This window comes from Dendrobates tinctorius, unplaced genomic scaffold, assembly GCF_039654945.1.
Source record: "Dendrobates tinctorius isolate UK_male_01 unplaced genomic scaffold, ASM3965494v1 ptg000019l, whole genome shotgun sequence".
In the NCBI taxonomy this organism is placed as follows: domain Eukaryota; kingdom Metazoa; phylum Chordata; class Amphibia; order Anura; family Dendrobatidae; genus Dendrobates; species Dendrobates tinctorius.
Window position 1 is genome coordinate 52,681,250 of NW_027361687.1, and position 16,696 is coordinate 52,697,945.

Consider the following 16,696-nt stretch of genomic DNA (forward strand, 5'->3'; position numbering starts at 1 on the left):
CAAAACTCAGAGCATTACTACTCCACCAGCCGGTCTCCCTGCTCGAGCTGACTTAATGTGGACTCAGCCAAGGAGATGCGGTAGGGGTCGTCGTATATAAGACTGAGGGCCAGAAAAATTTCCTCCACTGTCTGAAGCAACTGGGTGTCAGAAAACACCCATGCTTGGGGGTCACCTCCTCTGTGCCTGAGGAATCAGGACGTAACCCAAAGTACAATTTACAGGCCTCCCTGAACACACTGAACTTGTCACGCCCCCCAGAGAACCTGTCAGGCAAAGTAATCTTGGGCTCTGTGTTAGGGTTCTGCAAAATGACAGTGCGTAAATCTGCCACCTCCTGGCTGAGCTGCTGCAGTTGCCCTATGAGAGCAGTAATAGGATCCATAATGGATAAAAAAAATGGTTTAGCACTCAGAACTAATGTCACGATGCGGATGTCGGGTGACCTGGGGCCAAGGGCTCATTCCCTGTACCTAATGCTACGGGGAGCCCTAGCTCACCCTGTTCCCTGGGTTTCTTCTGAAGGTGAAGATGTCGGGGCTGTACCCTTTCCCTACCCAGGAAAAAGGGAAGCAGCCATGCACCAAAGTACACCAACCAGATGATCAAGGCAACACAAACAGGGGAAATGGAAAAATACCAGGCATACAAATATTCACTCACATATAACAGAGGAATGCAGCGGGGAGTGGAGGATGGGTAAAACCCAAAGTAGGAGAAGGAAAGGGAATTATCACACTTACAAACCCACGCAACCATCACAGATAAATCCACCAAACGCCTACTCATATAACCACCAACTTCTATTCTTCCAGCCATGCTGCATAAGCTAGCTCTAACAATATGTTGTCAGTCAGGACCCAGATTATATAGGGGATAGGAGTGGCTAACCATGCTCAGCTGAGAGCCCAGACTCTCAGAGCTCCCAACATGGCCGATTAACCCCTGTACTGCTAAACGAAATTTACACAGTTTAAAATGAAGGTGAAGTGCTTCTTTTCAGTAATGGAGTAGGAGCAATCAGACGCTGCAGTCTTTTGGCTCCTCTCTGTCGCAGTAACCCCGTGACAGTACTTTTTAGTTAATAGATCTTGGAATAATAATAATTTCCACAATTGGATGTGTTTTAAAAAAATATTCCTGTGCTAAGATAATCTTATAAATGTGCCCCAACTGTGTATTGTGTAATGGCTGTGTCTGACCATACATGGACCTGGTCTGATAATACCACAGCTCCTGGGCAGGGGAGGACACAAAAGAGAAGATACAGGCAGGACAGCATGGGATCACAGCTGATTTTTTTGTGAGGTAAAACATTTCACTGCCTGTTTTTAAGCAATGTTTTACATAGAAAAGAATCAGCTGATATCAAAGAATCAGAATGTAATGTATCCTCTCTTTTGTCCCCCCCATCCAGGAGCTGTGGTATGTGGTGTACCCGGTTGTTCTAAACCCACACTAGTTCAGGGATGTACTCAGGCCAACGGGCCTTCCGGTCACAATCCAAGGTGCGTAACATTTGGATTAGCGTGCGATTGAATCGTTCGCAGGCCCCATTCCCTTGTGGGTGGTACGGAGTGGTCCAGGACTTATCAATACCATAGAGACGGTGTAGTTCTTCCATGACTTTTCCCAGGAAACACGCCCCCTGATCTGAATGGGGGCAGCCATATACTTGTATAAAGTTTTTGCATATCACGTAGGCGGCTGACTCCGCAGTTTGATCTCGGGTCGGGGTTACCACGGCGAATTTGGTGAAATGGTCCACGATGACGAGAGAATGTTCATACCCCTGGTGTGCGGGGCCAATGGTCAAATAGTCAATCACCAAAAGTTCAAGGGGTGCTGATGCTACTATTGTTTGTACTGGGGCCCGTTGTGCGGGTGGTTTAGCTAGCTCGCATAGGCAGCACACCCGGCAAGCCTCTTCCACTGCGGTTTGCAAATGAGGATGGTAAGCCATTTGCTGTAACCACTGAAAAGTCTTTTGAGCCCCAAAATGAGCCCCTTTTTCATGGGCTTCTCAAGCTAGTTCACTAAGTTGGGCTCCGGGTACGACGACTTGCCATGCTGCAGCTGAGGTTGTCCGTGATATGGTTTTGCGGTAAAACAGTCCCTTCCTGATTACTAATTTCTCCCATTGGCGTAGCATTAACAACGTGTCCTGAGTCAAGGTCTGCCTGTGGGAGTCATTGGGTATTCTGCCGGTGGCTACCCATTGGCACAGGAGTCCAATCTCTCCATCTTCTTGCTGTTGCTGGATCCATTTATCACAGGATTGTTCTAGCATGCCCTGTGGGAGTCCTATATGGGATTGTTCTTGCGTGGTGGCTGTGAGTCCGGCGGGGGCCAGAGCGAACGGTATCTCCTTTCCTTCCAGTTCGACGTCTCGTCTTTGCCCAGGGTTTGTGCGCCGGATCCTGGAGAGGGCGTCAGCATGTACATTCTCCGCTCCCCTTTTGTAGATGATCTTGTACTTGAACTTGGCCATCTGGCCATCCGGGCCACCCATCGTTGCTCTAGAACTCCTAACTTAGCGTTTTCGAGGTGGGCTAGCGGGTTGTTGTCAGTCCGTACCACCACCTCGGAGCCCGCCAGGTACTCTGCGAACCGCTCCGTCATGGCCCACACTACTGCAAGGAGCTCGAGCTTAAAGGAGCTGTAATTGTCGGGATTACGTTCAGAGTCATGGAGTGATCGACTGCCGTAAGCGATCACTTTCTCCCAGCCGTCTTGGACTTGTGACAATACAGTCCCTAGCCCGTGAAGGCTCCCGTCAGTGTGCAGTATGAACGGCTGCGAGAAATCCGCATAAGCTAACACCGGAGCGTCCGAGAGTGCGGCTTTGAGTTCTCGGAAGACCTCTACCTGCGGTTCTTGCCACTGAATCTTCCATCCATTCGCACTGGCAGGGGCCCCCTTCAGCAGGTCTTGCAAGGCTCGGGCTCGCCGTGCAAAGTTCTTTACGAAGCGACGGTAATATCCGGCCAGCCCCAGGAAGGCTCGTACATCTTTTACCGTCTCGGGAGTAGGCCATCCCTGGACCACCTTTTCCATGGACGGTCTAACGCCTTCCGTGGAGACGGTATGCCCCAGGTAATCAATCTGTGTACAAAATAGGTGGCATTTCTGGAGCTTTACCTTCAACCCATACTTCTGCAGCCTCCCGAGCACCTGCCCCAACCGCCGCAGATGGTCCTCGAATGTGGCGGCTTAGATGATGATGTCGTCCAGGTATATTAGTGTGGCCTCGAAATTGAGATCTCCCAGTCACCGCTCCATCAGTCGTTGAAAGGTCCCAGGGGCGTTGGCCAGCCCGAACGGCATACGATTGAATGGGGAGAATGAACGCGGTCTTGGCACGGTCTTCTTCTGACATTGGCACCTGCCAGTACCCGCTGGCCAGATCAAAAGTCGAGAAGTATGTAGCTTTTTCCAGGGTGGATAGGGACTCCTCTATGTGGGGCAGCGGGTACGAATCTTTGATGGTACAAGCGTTCAGTTTTCGATAATCCACACAGAACCGCAAGGTGCCATCCTTCTTGCGGACCAAAACGATGGGGGCCGTCCAGGGACTCTGGCTTTCCTGGATCACTCCTTTCCGCAGCATTTGGCCCAGTAAGGTTTTCACCTCCTGGTATAGTTGTGGGGGAATCTGGCAGTATCCTTCCTGGATGAGAGCCGTTCCTGCTGTGGGAATGCCAGGCATAATGGCTGTGGTACATCCAAAATCATCCTCATGGTTGGCAAATACCTCCTGGTACTAGCCCAGAAGCGTTTCCACATGGAGGACTTGCGCCGAGGTAAGGCCAGAGAGTTCGGCTCGCATTCTCTCCAGGATGGCTCGGCCCTTTTCTTCGGTCGAGGGCCCGATGGACTGAAGAGACCGAATAGACACCGCCCAAGGGTCCCCTGCCTGCGCTTTTAGTTGTAACGCAGGAGCCGGTAGCACCTCTTCCAGAGGCCTCACAAGCTTCGCCATTTCGGCCCGTGGCTTCAGGACGATGTCTTAGTCTCCTAGGTTGACGCAGCGCACCAGGATGGGCCCCTTCTGCACAGTGGCCAGGGTGTGGGCCACCAGGACTTCAGAGGGTAGGCGCTCCGAGAAGCACAGCTCCACCTGCATCTCTACTCCCTCCAGGGGCACCGAGGCCCGGACAGGTAAGGCTACTACTGTCTGTCTGAGCGGCAGCATGAGTGGAGGAGCTGCCAGCGCAATCACCTTCCCCAGTACCTCGCCCTCCTGACAGTCCTGGAAAACTCGCGCCCCCCGCACCAACTGCTGGAAGACCTGTCCTTGGAGTGTGCAGGAGCCCCACTGGCTCAGAGTCTCTTGCGTAGGGTCATTGAGGAAGAGATTGCCAAACTCCTGCAGTATGTTCTTACCCAGGGTGACCAGATGTTTCTCGTTTGTGTCTCCCCGGGTTAGGATCACCCCCCGGCGACCGAGGGATTTGCCACATAGTGAAATCTGCATCCAGACTACACCGATGACAGGAACCGGTAGCTGGTTGGCGGCTACCAACTTTATCATGGACCCCCACTGGGGCCTCACTGCCTCTGGAAAATGCTGCCGAAAATAAGTCTCTGGCATGGTCGTTACTTGCGACCTCGTGTCCACTAGGCTTCGTACGGCATGACCTTCGACCTCTGCCCATATCACAGGACACTTCGCGATCAGATCTTCGGGACTTCCACCACCCTATCTCGTGGTTTCTGGCTCCGAGCGGCATTCCCCCAGCTCAGAGCCCTCTAGTTTAATGGCCGTTGGGGTGGGTATCTCCACGTCGCGGACACTCTAGGGCGAAGTGGCCAGGGTCTCTGCATTCATAGCACCCCCGGGGTCATGAGGGCCGGCCGCCCCTGGGATTGCAGGGCGCCCAGGGGCTCTGGCTCGCAGGCCGCTCACCGATGGCCTTGGCCCTCCTCTTCACCTCGGCCAACTCGCCCCGGATGCTTTTCAATTCCTGTTTCATTTCTTCCACCCATTGGGGCTCTCCAATGGCGTTCATGGAGACCTCCGTGCACCGGACCTTTCCCACGGGGACCATCAGCCCTTGCTCCTGCTCTCGTGCGCGCGCCTGGCTCCCCACCTCAGAGAAAGCCATACGTGGATTTACCCGGACTTGCTCTCATAATGCCTGCTTTGTCAGAGGGTCTCGGAGTCCGGTCACTAACAGGTCGCGTTCCTTCTGCTCGATGGCTGTGTATAATTCCTGAAGGACGTTCATGTACTGGGTGACCGTCTCCCCCTCCCCTTGCATACGACTGAAAAACCGGGTTCTCAGCTCCTCCACATTCGTCGGATCCCCATGGGTCTCCTCCAATATCTGCAAGACCCTTACGAAGGTATTGCGATGTCCGGGGCCTCAACATTACTGAATCCCGAGCCTCCCCATCCAATGCCATAAGGGCCACTTCTGCTTCTAAGTCGGGGGTCATCGGATGCATTCGAAAGAGCCCTCGCATCCGCTCTGTCCAGCTCCACAGCATGGTGTTGGGGCCGGAGATCCTGGGCAGGTTGCCCAGCATAGCCCGCAAGGATATACTAGACCGGGGGCCTTCGTTGCCTGTTGAGTACACGGCCCCGCTTTGGTCTGTGGCACCTCCATCTGTGCTCGGAGACTGCATCCTGCCGACTACGCCAAATGTAGTACTTGCAGGTACTCCGGATGCAGTGACGAGACGCGAGGCGGTTTGAACTTTAAAGTGTAACTTTTATATCTATAGATGCCTATAGGGGCTATCTTGAGCAACCAAACAAGCTAACAATAATTGTCCTCGCAGGGATCAACACAAGAATACACTGGTAATGCAAACACGACTAACCCGGCAAAGACCGGTCACTATAGGGCCGCAGTATGGCCGACTAAGGGTCATTAATTACAACGTGTCACTTATCCTCTCTGACGTCCAACAGAGTACTGGTCGGCGATGCTTCAGCGCTTCAGCCGCTGGGCCCAGCCGATGAGGATCTGGCGAAGACTTCGGGCGCTCCTAGTCCCAGGCGAGATGGGGGCACAGCAGGCCCCTGGAGAGTTCCGCGGCGTAGCGCCCCCCGGTGGAGGCAGTATGGTGTCGCCCAGGGCTGGAGAATGGAGGCCGCAGCCCCAAGATGGGAACAGGTGGCGGCAGTCCAGGTGGCTGCAGGCACGCAGCAGTCGCAGCCAAGAGCTGCGTTATGGGGACCGCAGGCGTCAACGGACAGGCGGCAGCCTTGGGCTGGAGCGAGCCGGCAACTGCCTCGGGCGGTAGCGGGCGGGCCGAAACTGCGGGCTGGAGTGGAGCGGTGGTGGCCGCGGGCAGCAGCGGACAGGCCGCAACCGCGGGCTGGAGTGGAGCAGTGGTGGCCGCTTGGAATGCGGGTGGACGGTCGGTGTTCCTCTGCTGGACGGCTCGGTGAGTCTCCCTTCCATCTCTCCTGTCTCCACTCTGCTCTCTGGTCTCTGGGGAAGGTCTTTACTCTGGCTCCCTGGCGCCCTCTAGCTCCTGTGCCTCTTCTTTCCAGCTCCGTCGTTGACTGCTGCTGGCGTCCCCAGCCCTTTTTATATTAGCTCCTCCCCCAACCTTTCTAGAAGTCTCTGCGGTCCGTCTCCTAATTCTGTCCCCTGGAAACAGTCCCCCTAGAAACCTTAGTGACGGCCCACTTGATTCCGGCCCGGACACACAGCGGGGACTCCTCCTCCTACACCTGTACAGTCAGACACAGCCATTACACATACACAGCAGGGCACATGTATAAGATTATCTCAGCACAGGAACATTTTATCTAAACACTTCCACTTGTGGAACTTATTATTATTCCAAGATCTGTTGATTAAAATGTTGATTAAAATTAACTTTGTTAATGGGAAAACCCCTTTAACTTGGATCAGCTCTAGCTAGATGTCTGTCATCTCCTCTTCTACAGTACTCCTGACTTAAAAGCTACAACCGCTGTTATTGTGTCAATGTAACAAACAAGAAATGGAGGGCACTGTCTATTAAATGGGATCCACCGGCAGCATGTCAAACAGGAAGTAGCGAAAATGTAGAGAAAATAAATCATGCCATAAAATACAGGGATCACCATAAACATATAATTTTATTCAGACACAATTTAGCCACTAACAAATGAAAAGCATTTAAAAAGTCACACTGCTGTTAATTCTCATCTCAGTCCATCTAACTAGTAGTTGTCCACGCCAACCTCCCAGCAAGCAAGTTACCAACTCTTTGCAAATGTTCTCAGTGCTGTTCACACCTGGCCTCTGTAATCAAGGTATTGCATCACTTCAAGCAAGCCTCTTGGTTGCCTTTTCTACTTTGCTATCCTGAGGTTACAGGTCACTACAACTTTCAGTTTGAATATATTCCTGCTCTTTACAATATCCCTACAAGTCTTGCACAGTCTGTGTTTCTGGGTGTATCCGCACACCTTGCCCTGCTTCATCTATGCTACTGTACCTTCTCCACTTGATTGTCTCCTGTTTTGCAAAACTTGCTATTGTGGTTCTCACTGATCCATGTGTTATCCATCAAAACCTGCTCCACTGCGCCACAGACTTAAGGGTTCATGTCACCAAGTGGATCTGTAACAAAAAGATAAATGGATAGATATAGATAAAAAAAAGATGGATAGACTTATATCTATCATGTAATATGATCAAATCGATGCTCAACACATTTCAAGGTGAATACCATAGGACACCTGTTATTTACGGTGGATGGACAGCAGGTGTCGACTCCGATCTTCTTACCACAGGCTTATGACATAACCTAGTCTTGACTTGTAGGTTACCCATACAAGGGTAATACTCAGTGCCAGGTATCTTGTGAAAATAGTCTGTGTTACCGAGCCAAATACCGCAGTGGTCCACACAACAGGGTCATTCCCATTGGCTGTAGAGGTGGATGAGAAAGCCTGTGATTGGCTGTCCTGGGCTGATCACTCTCTGCCTGCATGGCGAGCCATGGCTGACTCACGTATCTTGGCCCACATTCTGTACACAGCCTCTGACTGTCTCCCTTTTCAGCATCAGGCTGCATAGAGCAGCAGTTTCTAAAACAAGATGATGGCAGAGTGAACTGTCCTGTCCTGTACGACAAGCCATAAAATAATAAGTTGCTGGACTTAACACGTATGACACCTTAAATTGTGTGCAAGACAAAAAGCCGCAGAAAAACATGGCTACGTTTGGAGACTGGTGACTGTAAGAGGGGATATGTGAGCCCTGGTATAATAAAAAAATCTTTATATAATATTGTCATATAGTGTCTACATTGGTCAAATAGTAGTGTCATTTTGCTCAAATACTACAACTATATAGTGCCAAATACCAGCACCATACACTGGCAATATAATACTGTCATATAGTGCCTACAGGAAGAGCAAAGTCTGCTGGAATACAACCACCATATAGAGAAAAATATACAGGGACAATGCAATACTGTCATATAGTGCTTACATGAAGAGCAAAGTCTGCTGAAATACAACCACCATATAGTGCAAAATATGATACTGCCATATAGTGGCTACATATATGAAAAAGAACGTCAAATAGTAGTGTCATAATCTGCGTAAATAACACCACCATATAGTGTCTACATAACGCTACCATACAGAAAGTATATAATTGCCATAGAATTCCTGCATAATGCTGCCATATAGTGAACATAGTGTGCAATACAGTATTAATCATCGCTCCTACAGGGTATTTATATAGAAACCTCTGAGCCTACATTTTGTAATGCCGTCCAGGTGTTTGGTGTATAAACAGAGGAAAAACAAATTCCTCCTCTGTGGAAACGTGTCAGCTGTGCAAGCGCTCGCCGCTCAGTCATTGTGCAATTGTTTTGCCTTAACCTTGAGAACAACTGGGCAGAATTATATAACAGCTCCGACAACTGCAGTGAGGAGCATTCTGATACATATATAAAGCATCATGCACCATCAGGACTCTTATCATTCTTGCTATTTATTGACATAGTGTAACATCTCCAAGTGATACAGTCGCCATTCACCAATGATCTGATTGTATATTGCTTTACACTGTCCTGGTGGTCTGGTGTTTTAATATTTGTTCTGAGATTACCCAAATTTATACCAGCTAAACCTCTATAACTATTGCATATTATCTGGTCTTCTTGCCTTCCACATCATTATGTTTACTCTCTGTTGAACTAATTTAATTATGCCCTGTCCCTGGTGAACCAGTGGTACAGCATCTGGTCCATCATGACGCTTATTATTCTTGTAGCTTACAGAAATTGTGCATAGAATTCTAATGGTAAAGTAGCCATTCACTATTGATCTGGCTATATAGCGTTTTGCAGTGACCTGGTGTTCCAATGTGTTACCATTTCTCCTCAGATACCCTAATGTCGTACCATCAAGATCTCTATGACCCTATGTAGTCCGCTACTATCATTATGTATACTCCTTGATGATCTAGTTTAATATTATCCTGTTGCCCTGGTGGTCCAGTGTTTTATCATTCGTCCTTAGGTGGCCTAATGTCATATCATTTCGATCTCTATGATCCTATCTAGTACTCTTGTCATCCATTATCATTATATATTATACTCAATGGTGACCTAGTTTTATGTTGTCCTGTTGACCTAGTGGTCCATGGTTTTATCACTTGTCCTGAGATGGCCCAATATCATGCTATGTAGATCTCTATGGCTTTATGGCATGTTATCTACTACTCCTTTCATCCACTATCATTATGTATACTCCCTGGTGTTCTAGTTTTATGTTTTCCTATTGTACTGGTGGTCTAGTGTTGTCCTGAGATGGCCCAATGTCATATCATGTAGACCTCTATGGCTTTATGGCATGCTATCTACTACTTTTGTCATTCACTATCATGTATACTCTTTGGTAACCTAGTTTTATGTTGTCCTGTTGCCCTGGGGGTCCAGTGTTGTACAGTTTACCCATTTGGCACTGGATGTGTTAACAGAGCTTGCCATGTAGGAAGAGATGTCATTGAGGCATAACTCGAAGGTGAAAGCCATTAGCAGAGAAGGAATTTCACAGGTACGTGAGGTAGGAAACAAGCCCGGGAAAGGCAGCGTACCTTTGCCCTAAATACCGTAACGCCTGTTTTGGTCACAATATTGGCAGCACATGTGCCCTTCAGGAAGAGGACTGTGAAATGGGTAAACAAGTTGTTACTGGCATAATGAAAAGGAGGGGAGCGCGGACGGCACACATCAAATTCTATATTGCCAAAAAATATCCAATAGCAACTTGTACATGGAGACTGAGCTCGTTCAGATGGGGCAGCGCGCCAATCGTGACCATCGTCTACTTGAAACACAGGGAAGGACATTGCTCTACAATTCTCATGAGCGAGAGCATGGCTTAGCTGAGAGTATCACACAGGACAGGATTAGATACACCAGCTCAGCAGACTGTATCACACAAAAGATTTAGATACTAGGAAGTATGTGTTTTCCAAAAAGTGTGTTCAGGAAACGGGTGGTTACATCACAGGAGCAGAGTGTTCCCGAAAACGCAAACAAGTCTGACTATTACTACACATCACATTCCACTGGTCTCTCAGTGCTAATGGAAGTCATTAACGATGCTTATCTGCCCAAACAGGGGGGACTGTCATGGGGTCCACAGCAACGCCTCATGTAAAATGTCCATAACATACTGTGAATTTTGTAACGCAGACATGCAAGTCATCCCACCGCAACACCAGTAATAGGAGAATGCTTAGTGACATGGACACTACATTGTAAAATGTATTGCCCTGGGCCACCAGGGATGGCATCACACTAGAATACTGACTCACTAGGTGATGAATCGTATTTTACTGGGCCACCAGATACTTGATGGTATACCAATTATCTACTATCCAATGGATGGTATGCTGCTGAGACTTCAGAAACTGGTGGATACTTTGTGACTAGGTCAATAGCTGGACTTTTTGCTATTTGGTCACAAGGTGATGAAAAGTACTTCCCTAGGCCACCAGGTACTGGATGGTATTGTTACTACGCGGCTAGGAAAAACATGTTGTGCCACTGGAACACCAGAAACTTGAGGGTGCTGTTTCACTAGGACATTAGCTGGATTTTTTGACATTGGGGCACTAGGTGATGAAGAGTATTCTAATAGACCACCAGAAACTAGATGGCATGCAACTGAGTAAGGCTGGGTTCACATAGCATTAATGCAGTCCATTCAACGCATAGCGTTAACGGACTGCATTAACGCTACTCCCTAACGCGATCGTGTTATGCGATCGCGCTAGCGCAGATGCTCCATTTGCGCTAGCAGTGACGGACCTCCGAACCCTGCAGACCACAGAATGACGGCACATCGCTAACGCATGCCGATTATGGCATGCGTTAGCGATGCGCTTGTCTATAGCAGTCTATGGGTGCGTTAACGCATCCGTTACATAGTGTTAATGCCGCTATGTAACAGATGCATTAAACGCACCCCCCTAACGCTATGTGAACCCAGCCTTACTAAGAACTGGATGTGACGTTGTGACCTAGTGGATCATCACGCACTGAATTCTCTTCAGGGATTTAACACAATGTAATTGGGCCACAAAAGAATGAATCAGCAAAGACTAGGTGATGGACACTATAAAACAAGACTAGATGGCATACATTCTTTGTATTTAGGACCAGACCATGTAGATTGGATTGTGCACCCCTGTCCTGCTATCAACTGGACATTGTGTCTCTAGGCCACCTGGTCCTGAAGACTTTGCCTTTGAAAAACTAGGTGTCATGCCATTGAGGTCAATAAAATAGACACTTTGCTTCTGGGTCATGAGAAATGGGATGAAGGATCATTGGACTGGATGCTCAATCAGTCGGACATCAATAAATGCCACAAATGCTTCTCTCTAAATTAGAATATCATAAAAAAGTTAATTTATTTCAGTTCTTCAATATAAAAAGTGATACTCGTATATTATATAGAGTCATTACAGAGTGATCTATTTCTAGTGTTTATTTCTGTTAATGTTAATAATTATGGCTTACAGCCAATGAAAACCCAAAAGTCATTATCTAAGTAAATTAGAATACTTTATAAAACCAGCTTGAAAAAAGGATTTTAAAATCCGAAATGTTGGCCTACTGAAATGTATATTCAGTAAATGCACTCAATACTTGGTTGGGGCTCCTTTTGCATCAATTACTGCATCAATGCGGTGTGACATGAAGGCGATTGTCATGCCCGCTATGTCTGCTATGCTGCAAGATCCCTGGAGCAGTGTGCACGCGCATCTCATGTCTGCTATGCTGCCAGATCCCTGGAGCAGTGTGCACGCGCACCTCATGTCTGCTATGCTGCAAGATCCCTGGAGCTGTGTACACGCGCATCTCATGTCTGCTATGCTGCTAAATTCCCGGAGCAGTGTGCACGTGCACCTCATGTCTGCTATGCTGCAAAATCCCTGGAGCTGTGTACATGCGCATCTCATGTCTGCTATGCTGCAAGATCCCTGGAGCAGTGTGCACGTGCACCTCATGTCTGCTATGCTGCAAGATCCCTGGAGCAGTATGCACGTGCACCTCATGTCTGCTATGCTGCAAGATCCCTGGAGCTGTGTACATGCGCATCTCATGTCTGCTATGCTGCAAGATCCCTGGAGCAGTGTGCACGTGCACCTCATGTCTGCTATGCTGCAAGATCCCTGGAGCTGTGTACGTGCGCACCTCATGTCTGCTATGCTGCAAGATCCCTGGAGCAGTGTGCCTGCACACCTCATGACTGCTGTGCTGCGTGACTCTTGGAGCAGTGTGTAGGCGCACGTGTACCTCATGGCTGCACGCCGTTGCTGTGTGCGCGCCCGTCTCTGCTCTGCCTGCTGTGGTTGTCTCTGTGGTCCTGCCCCTGATCATGTGACCTTTCCTATGTTCCAACACTGTCTGACCCAGCTAACCTCTCAGTGTTTCTGGAGCCCCTGATCATGTGACCTTCTCTATGGTCCAGCCCAGTCTGATCTAGCAATGCTCTCTATGATCCTGGAGGATCTGAACCGGAAGTCCTTCCCTGGTCTGACCCGGAAGTGCAGGTGCTATGGTGCTATATCAGACCGCCCCTTCCTATGGTCGGGGCCTGAGTATCGTGTTGCTTCCCTGCATGGCTGCTTGGTCTGCTGGGTCGCTCCCTGTATTCTGTGCCCCTGCACTCTGCCCTGTAGTGCGTCTCTGCACACGCTCTGTTCTTGTACTCTGCCTCTTGTCCCGTGCCATGTCTTATGTTGTCTCTGGTGCCGTGTTTTGTCCTTGTTATGCTTTGACATGTTGTACTTTTTGTGTTCTCTGTTTTTGCCTGTTTCCTGCATGTCCTTTGTCATCAGACACTCGTACTTAGTGTCTACCTGAGCCGGCTGTCTGGTTCCAGCAGTCGTGGTGGCTCACCCCCTTGGTCTTGCCCCTGACACTCCCTGTATAGGGGGTGGTTCCTCACAAGATTAGCTCGCCCAAGGTGGGTGGGTGCCACGACCCAGAGGGTCCACTCTAAAGCTTGAAGCTGACTCGTCACAGCGATCTTCCTGTGGCACTGCTGAGGTGCTATGGAAGCCCTGGTTACTTTGATAGCAGCCTTCAGCTCGTCTGCATTGTTGGGTCTGGTGTCTCTCATCTTCCTCTTGACAATACCCCATAGATTCTCTATGGCAGAGGTCTCAAACTGCATTTCTCAAGGGCGGCAAACAGGTCATGTTTTCAGGATTTCCTTAGCATTGCACAAGGTGCTGGAATTATTATCTGTGCAGGTGATTAAATTATCACCTGTGCAATACAAGGAAATCCTGAAAACATGAACTGTTTGCGGCCCTTGAGGAATGCAGTTTGAGACCTCTGCTCTATGGGGTTAAGGTCAGGCGAGTTTGCTGGCCAATCCAGCACAGTGATACTGTTGTTTCTAAACCAGGCATTGGTACTTTTGACTGGACAGGTGCCAAGTCCTGCTGGAGAATGAAATTTCCATCTCCAATAAGCTTGTCAGCAGAGGGAAGCATGAAGTGCTGTAAAGCTTCCTGGTAGACTGCTGCGCTGACTTTGGTTTTGATAAAACACAGTGGACCTACACCAGCAGATGACATGGCTCCCCAAACCATCACTGATTGTGGAAACTTCACACTAGACCTCCAGCAGCTTGGATTGTGTGCCTCTCCACTCTTCCTCCATACTCTGGGACCTTAATTTCCAAGTGAAATGCAAAATTTACTTACCACTGAGCAGCAGTCCAGTTCTTTTTCTCCTTGGCCCAGGTAAGATGCTTCTGGTGTTGTCTATTGGTCATGAGTAGTGTTGAGCATTCCGATACCGCAAGTATCGGGTATCGGCCGATACTTGCTGTATCGGAATTCCGATACCGACTTCCGATATTTTTTCAATATCAGAAGTCGGCATCGGAATCGGAAGTTCAAAGTTGATTGACAGCCGAAATGACGTCATCATGATGCGCGGTGTGTGCGCATCATGATGCGCCGTCATTTCGGGCCTTCCGGGGGTCTCTGCCGGCCTGCCGGGGGGCTGTGTGGACAGCCCGGGGTCTGTACCGGCCTGCCGGGGGGCTGTGCCGGCCTGCCGGTGGTCTGTGCACCCTGTGGGGGTCTGTACCGGCCTGCCGGGGGGCTGTGCCGGACTGCCGGTGGTCTGTGCACCCTGTGGGGGTCTGTACCGGCCTGCCGGGGGGCTGTGCCGGCCTGCCGGGGGGCTGTGCTGATGTCCGGGGGTCTGTGCAAGCATCGTCCGATGGGACTATAAGTCCCATCGGGCGATGCCTGCTACCATGACAGTGATTGACACATTAGCCAATGATGGGACAGTAGTAGTCCCATCATCCGGCTAATGTGTTAAATGTTAAAAAAAAAAATAAAATACTACATACATACATACTACATGCATGCTACATACATACTACATGCTACATACATACTACATATATACTACATGCATGCTACATACATACTACATGCTACATACATACTACATATATACTACATGCATGCTACATACATACTGCATGCTACATACATACTACATACATACTACATACATACCACATATATACTACATACATACTACATGCATGCTACATACATACTACATACATACCACATATATACTACATACATACTACATGCATGCTACATACATACTACATACATACTACATACATACTACATGCATGCTACATACATACTACATGCTACATACATACTACATATATACTACATGCATGCTACATACATACTACATGCTACATACATACTACATATATACTACATGCATGCTACATACATACTGCATGCTACATACATACTACATACATACTACATACATACCACATATATACTACATACATACTACATGCATGCTACATACATACTACATACATACTACATACATACCACATATATACTACATACATACTACATGCATGCTACATACATACTACATACATACTACATACATACTACATGCATGCTACATACATAACACATATATACTACATGCATGCTACATACATACTACATGCTACATACATACTACATACATACTACATGCATGCTACATACATACTACATGCTACATACATACTACATATATACTACATGCATACTACATACATACTACATGCATGCTACATACATACTACATGCTACATACATACTACATATATACTACATGCATGCTACATACATACTACATGCTACATACATACTACATACATACTACATACATGCTACATAGATACTGCATGCTACATACATACTACATACATACTACATACATACCACATATATACTACATACATACTACATGCATGCTACATACATACCACATACATACTACATACATACTACATACATACTACATACATACTACATGCATGCTACATACATAACACATATATACTACATGCATGCTACATACATACTACATGCTACATACATACTACATACATACTACATACATGCTACATGCTACATACATACTACATATATACTACATGCATGCTACATACATACTACATGCTACATATATACTACATATATACTACATACATACTACATACATACTACATGCATGCTACATACATGCTACATACATGCTACATACATACCACATACATACTACATACATACTACATGCTACATACATACTACATACATACTACATGCATGCTACATACATACTACATGCTACATACATACTACATATATACTACATGCATACTACATACATACTACATGCATGCTACATACATACTACATGCTACATACATACTACATATATACTACATGCATGCTACATACATACTACATGCTACATACATACTACATACATACTACATACATGCTACATAGATACTGCATGCTACATACATACTACATACATACTACATACATACTACATACATACCACATATATACTACATACATACTACATGCATGCTACATACATACTACATACATACTACATACATACTACATGCATGCTACATACATAACACATATATACTACATGCATGCTACATACATACTACATGCTACATACATACTACATACATACTACATACATGCTACATGCTACATACATACTACATATATACTACATGCATGCTACATACATACTACATGCTACATACATACTACATATATACTACATACATACTACATACATACTACATGCATGCTAGATACATGCTACATACATG